Genomic DNA, 13,010 nt, shown 5'->3' with positions numbered 1-13,010 from the left:
CTCTCTCTCTCTCTCTCTCTCTCTCTCTCTCTCTCTCTCTCTCTCTCTCTCTCTCTCTCTCTCTCTCTCTCTCTCTCTCAAAGTAGCAATGCCCACACTTTCTTGATTCTCTTTCACATAAACATTTGCAACTAAAGTCCTGCATGAAATTTCCTCGTTGCTTCTCTCATGATCTGCCACAGTATGACAACAGCAGTGTCTAAACCTGCTAATGTGTCCCCATCATCTTTCAAATTATTGTTCTGCCTTCAGTTTCATTCCCATGTCCCTCTAGCACACAATATGGCTATCAATTCAAGTTCTAATTCTTACCACCTTCAGATTTTCTCCACCACCTTACTCCGAATTCAGATTTTTTTTTTTTTTTTCATGTAGGAGGGGCACCGGCCAAGGGCAACAAAAATCCAATTAAAAAAAAGGTCTAATGAGATGCCGATCCCTGAATGGGGTCCAAAGCGATAGACAAAAATTGAAGGATAAGTGTTTCGAAACCTCCCTCTTGAAGGAATTCAAGTCATATGAAAATGGAAATACAGAAGCAGGCATGGAATTCCAGTTTACCAGAAAAAGGATGAATGACTGAGAATACTGGTTAACTCTTGCATTAGAGAGGTGGACAGAATAGAGGTGAGAGAAAGAAGAAACTCTTGTGCAGCGAGACAGCGGGAGGAGAGGAGGCATGCAGTTAGAAAGATTAGAAGAGCAGTTAGCATGAAAATAGTGGTAGAAGATTGCTAGAGATGCAACAGTGCGCGATGAGAAAGAAGCTAAAGACAGTCAGTTGGAGGAGAGGAGTTGATGAGAAGAAAAGCTTTTGATTCCACCCTGTCTAGAAGAGCGGTATGAGTGGAATCCCCAAGGCATGTAAAGCATACTCCATACATGGACGGATAAGGCGGATAAGGCCCCTTTACAGAGTTAGCAGCTGGGGACAATGGGGGGTGAGAAAAACTGGCGGAGACGTCTCAGAACGCATGATTTCATAGAAGCTGTTTTAGCTAGAGATGAGATGTGAAGTTTCCAGTTTAGATTACAAAGTAAAGGATGTTCAATGCAGAAGAGGGAGACAGCTGAGTGTTAATGAAGAAGAGGGGATAGTTGTCTGGAAGGTTGTGTCGAGTTGATAGATGGAGGAATTGAGTTTTTGAGGTATTGAACAATACTAAGTTTGATCTGACCCAATCAGAAAGTTTAGAGAGATCAGAAGTCAGGCGTTCTGTGGCTTCCCTGCGTGAGCTGTTTACTTCCTGAAGGGCTGAACGTCTACGAAGAGACGTGGAAAAGTGCAGGGTGGTATCATCAGCGTAGGAGTGGATAGGACAAGAAGATTGATTTAGAAGATCACTGATGAATAATAGGAAGACAGTGAGTGACAGGACAGAACCCTGAGGAACACCACTGTTAATAGATTTAGGAGAACAGTGACCGTCTACCACAGCAGCAATACAACAGTCAGAAGAGATGAAGTTACAGAGAGAAGGATAGAAGCCGTAGGAGGGCAGTTTGGAAATCAAAGCTCTATGCCCGATTCTATCAAAAGGTTTTGATATGTCTCAGGCAACACCAAAAGTTTCAGCAAAATCTCTAAAACAGGATGATCAAGACTCAGTAAGGAAAGCCAGATGACCAGTAGAGCGGCCTTGATGGAAAACCATACTGGCGATCAGATAGAAGTTTTTGAAGTGATAGATGTTTAAGAATCTTCCTGTTCAGGATGAATTAAAAAAACTTTAGATAAGCAGGAAATTAAAGCAATAGGATGGTAGTTTCAGGGATTAGAACGGTCACCTTTTTTTAGGAACAGGCTGAATGTACGAGGTAAACTTCCAGTAAGAAGGAAAGGTAAATATTGACAGACAGAGTTGAAAGAGTCTGACTAAGCAAGGTGCAAGCACGGAGGCGCAGTTTTGGAGAACAATAGGAGGAACCCCATCAGGTCCATAAGCCTTCCGAGGGTTTAGGCCAGCGAGGGCATGGAAAATATCAATGCGAAAAATTTTAATAAGTAACATAAAGTAGTCAGAGGGTGGAGGAGAGAGAGGAACAAGCCCTGAATCATCCTAGGTAGAGTTTTTACCAAAGATTTGAGCGAAGAGTTCAGCTTTAGAGATAGATGAGATAGCAGTGGTGCAATCTGATCGAAATAAAGGAAGGAGAGAAGAAGAAGCAAAGTTATTGGAGATGTTTTTGGCTAGGTGCCAGAAGTCACGAGGGGAGTTAGATCTTGAAAGATTTTGACCACTTCCTATTAATCAAGGAGTTTTTGGCTAGTTGGAGAACAGATTTGGCATGGTTCCGGGCAGAAATATAAATCCCATGAGATTCTGGTGATGGAAGGCTCAAGTACTTTTGGTGGGCCACCTCTCTATCATGCATATTACGAGAATAGGCTGTGTTAAAGTAAGGTCTGGAAGGTTCAGATCGAGAAAAAGAGTTAGGAATATACGCCTCCGTACCAGACACTATCACCTCTGTTATGCGCTCAGCACACAGAGACGGGTCTGACATAGAAGCAGTAGTCATTCCAAAGAAAATTAGCAAAATACCTCCTCATGTTCCCTCCAACTAGCAGAGGCAAAACGCCAGAGGTACCTCCGCTTAGGGGGATCCTGAGGAGGGACTGGAGTGATAGGACAAGATACAGATATGAGATTGTGATCGGAGGAATCCAACAGAGAAGAGATGGTAACAGCATAAGCAGGATTAGAGGTTAGGAAAAGGTTAAGAATGTTGGGAATGAGCATATTTACTCTTTATTATCTGTATGGTATACATTGGAGGTGATGTTCACGAAAAAAAAAAAAAAAAATCTTTCAAATTAAACAAAAATTAAAGAATGAAGAAACCTGCTTTTGTTTCATTCTTATACTGTAGGGAAACACCCCATAGTGGTGGCTTCCACTCCCTCCCTCTTCATTCCCTTAGTTGGCTTTGGGCAGGAAGCGCGGACACAAGACACTCAACAATGAGTCTCAAGGGCATGAGTTCCAAAAATCGCTCGCTTAACAAGAGTGCCAAAGTTTATTTACCTGCTTGATTGATTAGCTTATTAACAAACTGATTAATGATATAATGATTCATTATTAAAAAATCGGATTACAGCTCTGTCGATTCCCCTTCACAAATCTATTTAGAGGATTTCATTGTTTACCACCACATCTGGCTATCATGTTCCTTTCCTCAGGTGGCTGCGGAAACCTTTCAAGTGACCAGTTTTCTTAAAGAGGCCGCCCCATACGAGTATGTTATCGTGTGTTGCGATAGTATTACGATGCTAACTTTCATCTTCTTTCAATTGCTTCCTTTTGTGATCACCGCAGCTCATCATCCACCTCCACCTTATTTTGTCTTCTGTTACACCCATCACCCACATGTCTACCTTCACTACTGCCATAATGTCTTTCTCTTTAGTGTTCCTCTCTTCCTCCTGCCTGGTGGCTCCACCTCCTCCTCATCTCTCCTCTAAACACGGTAACATCACCTCAGTCTCGCCTCTAACTTTATCACCAAACTAACGTGTATGTGTTATCCATCTTATATTACGACGTATTAACATTTATAATACTGACTTTTTTTCCGCTTTGAGAGATAAACATGGCGGCAGACCTTTTTTTAACCAACGAGAGAGACGTCTTGCTTCTTGAGGGCACTGGAGAGGCTGTCTGTCCCCCCCCCCCCCCTAACCAGTCAATATCAACATCAGTGGTTCCAGTGGAGGACATCATCTACCAAGACTGACTGACTGACTGATTGATACTCTCTCTCTCTCTCTCTCTCTCTCTCTCTCTCTCTCTCTCTCTCTCTCTCTCTCTCTCTCTCTCTCTCTCTCTCTCTCTCTCTCTCTCTCTGCCGCCAGTACAGAACACATTCCTTGCTACTGGAAGGAACGCATACTTATACTGAAATATACAGTTTATCACTTCATAACGACATCTTACACATTTTAGACGCAAGAATCTATAATCTTTCTCCAAATCGAGCAAAATTAGGAAGGATCGCCAGATAAACTTGCTATATCAGAAATTTTACCCTTCACTGGCGGAGCAAAAAAAAAAAAAGAAAAAAGAAAGAAAGAAGGAAAAGAAAAAAAAATCGTGCAAAACTGGAAATAAACTACACGGTGCTGTTTGGACAAGTTTTTTGGAGGCTACGCAAGTGGGAAGAGAAGACGAGAAACTCACTTGAATCTTTAGCCTGGCTCATCCCCCTCCTCGTCGCTCAGTCGTAAAAGTGAACACTGAGCGTGAGAACCACAATGTTGCCTTCAGTAAACGACCTGATAACGCAAGGCAGCAGAGAACCATGGTGGGCAGGGATGGATGAGAATTGAGACAATCTTCTACTTTTTTTTTCTTGATCTTGCTTTCTATTTTTTTTTTTCGTTTTTTTTCATCTCCCCCTCTTCTTCCTCCTTTTCCTCCTCTTCTCCTTTTGACCTCTTCTAGTTTATATCGTTTTTAGGTCTTATTTGATCCTGATTTTGATTCCCCGGGACGCCCACTTCACTATCAACTTCAAACAAGTGTAGAAAACTAAGCCACAAAGGTATGTAGTAGCAAACGGAATCAGAGCACCCATAGTTCACTCCAACAAAGGACAGCCTTGTTTCAACGCACACCACCACAGTTCTTCGAGGCTTTTCGAGTTTAATCTTTTCGTAGCATTTTCTTTTCATCAGGTCAGTGAGGTCATCTTTTCCTGATAGTCCATGTGGGCAATTATGTAAAATTATTCCAGAGCAGTGACAAGTCGTGGAAACTGAAAGAATAAGCATAGCGGCACAAGATGTCCGTTCTGCTGACAACGATATTTTACAAGTAGTGGCAGGATATTTTGTCTGCAGTTCCTTTCAGCGGGGAAGCATTCTGTCAAAACCTGACGACGATGGCATAGAGAAGCAGGACCTCAAAAATGTTCTTAAGTCGAACATCCGGAAGGTTTCATTGCAAAGGCTTACGTTTTCTCACCAAGGTAAATGAAGTGAATATTTCAAGGATGAATGTACGATTATAATACTGTGGCCCATAATTGTGGTCGTGATAAAAATGATGATGATGATGATGATGATGATGATGATGATGATGATGATGATGATGATGATGATGATGATAATGATGATGATAATGATGATGATGATGATGATGATAATGATGATGATGATGATGATGATGATAATGATGATGATGATGATGAGGAAGAGGAGGAGGAGCAGGAGAACGAGAAGAAAATGGTGTGTGTGTGTGTGTGTGTGTGTGTGTGTGTGTGTGTGTGTGTGTGTGTGTGTGTGTGTGTGTGTGTGTGTGTGTGTGTGTGTGTGTGTGTGTGTGTACATACGTGCCCGATCAGAATACCACGCTCTCTGCGCTGTAAGAGTCATTTAAAGGTTTCCACTCCTGCATAATATTCCCTTCACATGTTTCAGGTTTTAGTGGCTGGAGAGCGGTGGGAAGGGAGGCGGAGGGAAGGGCAAGGGAGAGAGGGAGAGGGAGAGGAGCCAGTGGTGATGACTGGCTCGGGTGCATGCAACAGCCGGCCAGACTATCGCTTCATCTTCGAAAGGCACATAAAACTACTACTTTTACTTCGTTAGAAAACAACAACTGATAAGATTATTACGTCCATTTCACTAGAACATAACGACTCAAAAACACATTAAAAACAAGGTTGTAACCTGTCTATTTACGGTGCGGAGGACGAGGAAGAGGAGGAGGAGGAGGAGGAGGAGGCGGCCAGACCAGGTATAGATAGCAGGACAGGTAGGATGAGGTGCAGGTGCGACGAGTCGGCCTCCTCTTCACATGTTATTACAGACCCGTCACCTCCATTTTACAGCGCCGCACCAACAGCCGTAAAGCGAAATTAATGCCCGTATTTGTGTGCTTTTTGTGCTGTTGCTGTTATTGCTGATGCTTGGTGCGGCCGGGAGATGTTTGAAGGCTGGGGATGCCCTTACCGCGACTGCAAGAATGATTATCGTTGTTGTTGTTGTTGTTGTTGTTGTTGTTGTTGTTGTTGTAGCAGCAGTTGTTGATGTAGTAGTACTAGTAGTTGTAGTTGTAGTTGCTGTTCTAGTTGTTGTTGTTGTTGTTGTTGTTGCTACTGCTGTCGTAGGTGATGGTGGTTGTGGTGGTGGTGGTGTTTATTATCTGTGGTGGTGCCCTGCCATTGTGCTGTTGTTACTGCTGGCTGGTAATTGTCGTGAAGTGCAGTACACAGTGGTGGCAGCTTCGCGCGATGCATTACACGCCTTCCGCTTAACCTTCCCTCAGAATAACGAGAACCCGTGGTTTCTAAACGCTCTGTTCTCTCACCACGACAGTTTTCAAAGCCCACAGAGGCAATAAGCCGGTTTTCAAGAATGTTTCTCCTGTTAATAATTAAGAAAAGTAGTTAATCTGTCACTAAGACCGTAAAAACCGCTCTTAAAAACTCGAATTTGGACTAAAGTCTTTTGATTGTATAGTGAAGATGCCGCGAAGAGTTTCAGAATACGCGCCCGAAAGCTGATAGTAATGTAGATTAATAATACCTCAACATATTTTCACGGATTAATTTATCAACCTCAACTCTACCATAGCTGAACCAATCTCGGGTAAGACGTGACATCCATTGCTGATGTTACGCAGACCCGCCTCACAAAACACTGCCACCATCAGAAGATACCAGACAGTGTGTGCCGCCTGGTATTATTACTGTCTTAGTGCTTTGCCGGCCGTCGCTCTGCCCGTCACTATCACCGAAGGGTTTACTGATAGCGTGACACGTATGAGATTATATTTACACACACATTCGTAAAAAAAAAAAAAAAAAAAAGGGTGAATGAATAAATGGCGACACTAGGTAGGAGTAACTGAAAGAAATAATAAGCCTATAAGCCTCATCCCCGCCTAACCTCTTACCCTGTGCTAGCGTTACCCTGTGGTAGCCGTGGCAGAGTAGTGTTACGTGTTAATTCAAATTTTTGTTGCATAACTTGCCTAAAATCATCTAAAATTGACCCTACCTAGTCTAAATGATCTTCGGAATACCACCCGTATGTACTGCCGGCTGCACTAAAACCTCTGGCAGTCCTGCTCCATAAATTCAGTAGCGACGTGTGTCACCTCCCACCTGATGAAGACTGTTGGTTTCCAGTGATAAGTTAAGCCTCCGTAAAACAAAGCCTTGACCCTTCATCCACTTGACTTGCCCCACCTGGTCCATCCCCCGTCCACTCCCATGATCAGTACGTCCTCCCTTCATTCCCCTCACCACCACCATCACCAGCTTCTCTCTTCCTCCTCCTTCACCTCCCCAATCTCTTCCATCCCTCCACCCCTACCACTACTAATACCACCATCTACTCCCCCTCCTCTTCCTCCAATGGGAAATTTCTGAGAAGTGACCGTCACCGGGTGGCAGTAGTGAGTCAGAAGTTACAAGCAATTTCGTTTTTTTTTTTCTTTTTATCGATCCCTATCAATGTATTTGGCGCATTTGAATTTTTTACACCATTCCTGAGTAGTAAGATAGGTAAAACTCTTCTGTATCCACGAAAACCAATACAGGAGTTGCTTTTCTGAAGTGTATGGAATATTAGTAATGTTTGGTCGTCCATACTTCTTTTAAGCAGGGACACTATACGTACTGTACCAACATATGAAACGTATTAACGCAAACATACGTAAATAGTAGGCAACATGTCTATGCCACCTAAATTACCAGATTGCGTAGAACAAATTCTTAGTATTTGGAAACAATTTTCAACCGGAAGTCAATCAGCACTTTATTTGAGTCTAAAGTGACTTGGCGAGAATGGTCGCGGCGGGTTAAACCAAAACAAACACCATGTATACTGCAGGGCACAGGAATGTGACTGCACGGTCTACACGGACTATCCCACTCCTTGATACGGCCAATAGAACCTTCAACATAATTTACCTGAGTAGTGGCAGCAACGTACGCTGTTGTCCTCCATGAAGTGCCTCGGCTTCTACTGGACGCTACCTGCCTCTCCTAACAGCAGCTATCCACCGCTTCCTCAGCTCAGCTCCACTACCAAGTTTATGGCCACCAGAAAGACACACAAAGTACACAACACGCTGATGGCATGGCTGCAAATCCTCGTTGTCACCTGAGGGAAGTTTGTTTTGGTTTGAACGGCGGTGCCCACTCTCGCAATGACGATCGCTTCCGGAGTTGAGAGAATCGCTGCATGAAATGACTATATCCATTTATCACGATGCTATTGACTATGGCTTGATATATTAAATAGTACCGCCGTATTTCTTATATTTTTAAATTTGTAAATCAAATAGTTCATAGACTTGCGCTGTGCCGTATCTAAGAATAGTGATTATACCTGCCGATGTCGACAGAATATGAACCTTTGCTATTTTCTTTCGAAATTATCAAATCAAAATAAGAACATTTCTGTAAATGTTTCCGCAAAAATGTTTATTGATAAATACTGCATGCATTTGCATGCACATGGAAATTACAGTAAGAAGATTTTAAATTACGTGAGTGAAAGACGTGGCACAGTTGAGACATCTGGTGGCTGAGCTTATCAAATGCCTCATTACTTTTTGACTGGCTAATTCTGTTATCCGATCATCCTCTCCTCCTTTCCTCCTCCTCCACCTCCACTTTCCCTTTCACTACCATCACCACAACACAACAATCATCCTCTCCTCCTCCTCTACCTCCCCTCCCCCTTTGCCCACATCACCACCGCCACCACAGCTACCTCCTCCCCTTCTTCCTCCTCCTTCTCCTCCACCCCCACTTACCTTTTACAAGCTAGTTCTGTTATTACCTCCTCCGATCCCTCTCTCCTCCCTACAGCACTCCACTCTCTTCTTCCTCCCTCCCTTCTCCATCACCTCACCTCTCCCTTTCCCCACTCTGTCTACCACCATATTTTCCTCCCTCTTTGCCAATATTTCCTCCTCTTCCTCCTCCGCCGAGATGATAGTATAGTGGTGCGTGAGATGATGAGGGACGCACTGATCATGGGATGGGCGAGGGATGGATCACGTGGGACAAGTCAAGTGAGTGGAGGCTCAAAGCTTAGTTTTGAGGCGGTTTAGCCGATCATTGAACAACAACCCTTCGTCAGGCAGGGGAGGACACACATCCCTCCTGCATACAAGGAACAGGACTGGCAGATGTTTTACTGCAATCACCTACAAAGTATCTTAAAATACACAAAACAGTTAAAAAATTACACGGAATCATCAGAAATGTGCTACCCAAACTGTCTGAATCCATACAAGTTACCAAAACAAAACAATATGTTACCGATTTAACTAAAACCACGCAAATAATCCTAAAATTTCGAAAAATCTGTTACCCAATCAACTTAAAACACCCTGTTTAACGTAACCTCGCATGTTACTCGGTTCATTTTTATTACGTTAGCAACTCCGGTCAGTCAGAGTTACCTGTTGAATGAGAGCAAAAATAAGGCAGCACTGTAACCACTATAATCAAACCACCTCATTGTACCGCAATAAACAGCTATGTATGTTAAGGGTACTCACGCCCCTCAATATAAGAAAAAAATAAATAAATAAATGAAAAATAAAAACGATTACAAGTAGACAGATAAAAATGAATGAATAAATCAATCAATAAATAAAGTGCACACATCCATACACACATACATGCATACATACATCCCTACGTACTGTACTATTATTATAGGTACTATTATACCTAATATTATACTAATGCACATACGTAAATCAGTTAAATATGTGGCTCTACATATATACGAAAGAATGTGTAAGTGTATACGCAAGTGAAATACCTAAAAAATACATAAAAAAGCTCAACGGGTCAATTGATATATGAAATAGCTGACGAAATTAAAAGATGGATAAGAAAGTATACCGAAAAAATCCATTAAAAAAAGAAAAAGGAAAAAGGAAACACGGAAATATAAAAGTAAAAATGGAATGTAAAAAAAAAAATAAAAAAAATAAATGAGAGAAAATGTGAAGAAAAATAAAAAATGTGTGTGAGAGAGAGAGAGAGAGAGAGAGAGAGAGAGAGAGAGAGAGAGAGAGAGAGAGAGAGAGAGAGAGAGAGAGAGAGAGAGAGTCCTGTTAGCACCCACTCATCGTCCCTTACTCAGATTTTTCTCTTGGACAGCACACGAGGGCGTTAAGACTCAAAATAACCAGGTTTCACATTGTGTACCTGAGACAGACGACGGGCGAGGCGGGGAACAAACTCGTACAATCACAGTCTGAAGTTGGCTTACACTACACTCCTCTCCACTCGTTCATCCTCGGTCTTAAATTCTCTGGAGTGGTGAAAATTCGTAAGTTATCAAGTCTGTAAGTCAACAAACCAGGGGAATTAAGAATATCAAGACATAAGAAAATAAGGTAAGCTACAAGAGACCATCAGACCTACACGTGGCAGTCCCTACATGAAGCATACCTACTTATTCCCTACCAATTCTCCTCATCTTTAATTAATCTAATCTAATTTTAAAGCTCTCTTATAATTATTGAGTCTCTGTTCCATTCATCTACCACTCTATTTGAGAACCTAAGACTGAGGGAGACCGCGGTACACAGTGAAAGTGAGTGCAGGCTTAACTTTCAGCTAGATTCACCCACATGAGAACTGCCCTCCGTCACGCATCAAGGGTGACGCAGCAACTATGGTGGGGATAATAGATGGAAATAGGTAGTTACTTTTATACAGGGTCTGTCATGTGTAGGCCTGATGGCGTCTTGCAGCTTCCCTTATTTTCTTACTTTTTTTTTTTTCACCTACTATACAATGACTGTACGATCCAAGATTATCCCCGATCCACTAATTGATATAAAGTAGTAGGTCTCTCAGTGTTGTTCTTATACCTTAATACCTTTTCTTTTCTTTTTTTTTTTTTTCCTTTTCATGATGAAGGAGGAATGAGTTAGGTGTGGAGGCATTAGAGGTTTCGGATCGATGAAGAATGGAATGGAATGGAATGAAAGACAGTTTGTTTTAGCGGTATTTATGTTCTCTCTCTCTCTCTCTCTCTCTCTCTCCATATCATCTTTCATGCCCTTTTAATTAAACCCTTCCTAACGTTATTTTCATTCATATTTACCTATAAGCTTCTCATGACCTTTTTTTGTTTGCTTTTCTTTGACGTAAAATTTCATTTTCTTTTATCTCAACCATCTCTCTTATACTCCACATTCATTTTTTTTCTTTCCTATTTACACGTTCCTCTGATTTTCTTTGTCCCTTTCTTATCTTATGTAACATTTTTCATTTGTCTTTTTATTCATTCATCTTTTCCCTCATCCTCCCATGGCCAACCTTCCATCTTTTACAGATCTATGCCCACCACCGATCTATTGTCACCAGCACCACCAATGCGTGTCGATTATTATTAAACAACTTTCTCAACTTAATGCCGGAGCTTGTACTCGTGCACTGCCACCAACTCCTAGACGAGGAAGTGTGTGTGTGTGTGTGTGTGTGTGCAGAGAAATGAGTCAGTCGTATATGTAGTTAGTTGCCTGACGTAGTGATATAAGAAGTCCAGTGAATTTAATGTCTTTAAACCTCACGGAAGTTTATCTATGAACTAATGAACTGTTTAGTATTACGAGCTAAAGAAATAGGATATGATAGGTGGAGCTGACAGTCTGATGTACTCTCTTTTCTGAAACTTTGCGGAATATGACGCCACAACTGTGAATGACTGCCTGCACGCAAACTTCCATCTGCGCAATATCTTCCTCCACACTTTATATTATTGCCGACAGTAAATCCATCAGGACAGCGTATCCAGCCCGCCACCAGATCACTTATCACTGTTTGCGCGCCGCCACTCACGCTGTGTTCACCCTGCCATCCTCATCGTCAATAGGTCAGCCCCTTTATCACCACCATTCACTCTGAGGCCACTATCACCGGGAACTCACCCCAACACATCCCCCCCACCACCACCACCACCAATCCCAGGCTTAACCGGCGTGTTTTCCTAATCCCTGCCTTATCTCCGGCCAACCCAGACGAACCCCGGATGCCTAATTATCATCTTGAGTATATCAATGCACGCCTGAAGGTCAAGCACGCGTGCCAGCTTCCGTGATGATGATGATGATGATGATGATGATGATGATGATGATGATGATAATAATGGTGATGCTGGTGATGATGATGGTAATGATGAAAGAAAGGAGGGATAACAACCAAAGATCACACACACACACACACACACACACAGCGAGAGAGAGAGAGAGAGAGAGAGAGAGAGAGAGAGAGAGAGAGAGAGAGAGAGAGAGAGAGAGAGAGAGAGAGAGAGAGAGAGAGGTGAGTGCGTGCGTGCAGTGTTAATTTTGTTTTGGAGCGGCCAGACCCCCACCACTTCCCTTGATGCCGCAGTGTTACTCTCCATAAATCCTGAGCGTCTGCTTCATCCTTTTCCCCTTCCCGCCCATACACACCCCATCACTATTAATGGTGTTACTGTTGCTGTGCTGGTGCTGTCACTGGTGGTGATGGTGGTGGTGAAGGTTTTTCTGCTACTGCTACTACTACTACTACTACTATTGCTACGCCACACAACGACCATCATCTCTCTTGTGCTCTACTGCTCTAATCTTCGCCTTAGTCCCGTGCACTGTGGCATTACCGTGTGTGTGTGTGTGTGTGTGTGTGTGTGTGTGTGTGTGTGTGTGTGTGTGTGTTCTGCCTCAACTTATGTACCATATGATTCGCACTTATTTTTCTTATAAATAAAAAATGTGCCTAGAATTTGTCTCTTCTACGAATATAAAAATAACAGTAGGGGTAGCAGCAGCAGCAGCAGCAGCAGTAGTAGTAGTAGTAGTAGTAGTAGTAGTTGTAGTAGTAGTAGTAAAAATAATAATGATAATAAAAACAAATAGATAAATAAATAATAATAATAATAATAATAATAATAATAATAATAATAATAATAATAATAATAATAATAATAATAATAATAATAATGATAACAATAATAAAACACTTTCAAGGAAGGAACCACT

This window comes from Scylla paramamosain, chromosome 21 (assembly GCF_035594125.1).
Source record: "Scylla paramamosain isolate STU-SP2022 chromosome 21, ASM3559412v1, whole genome shotgun sequence".
Taxonomy (NCBI): Eukaryota; Metazoa; Arthropoda; class Malacostraca; order Decapoda; family Portunidae; genus Scylla; species Scylla paramamosain.
The sequence above is the reverse complement of the archived record's forward strand: the minus strand, read 5'-3'. Positions refer to the sequence as shown.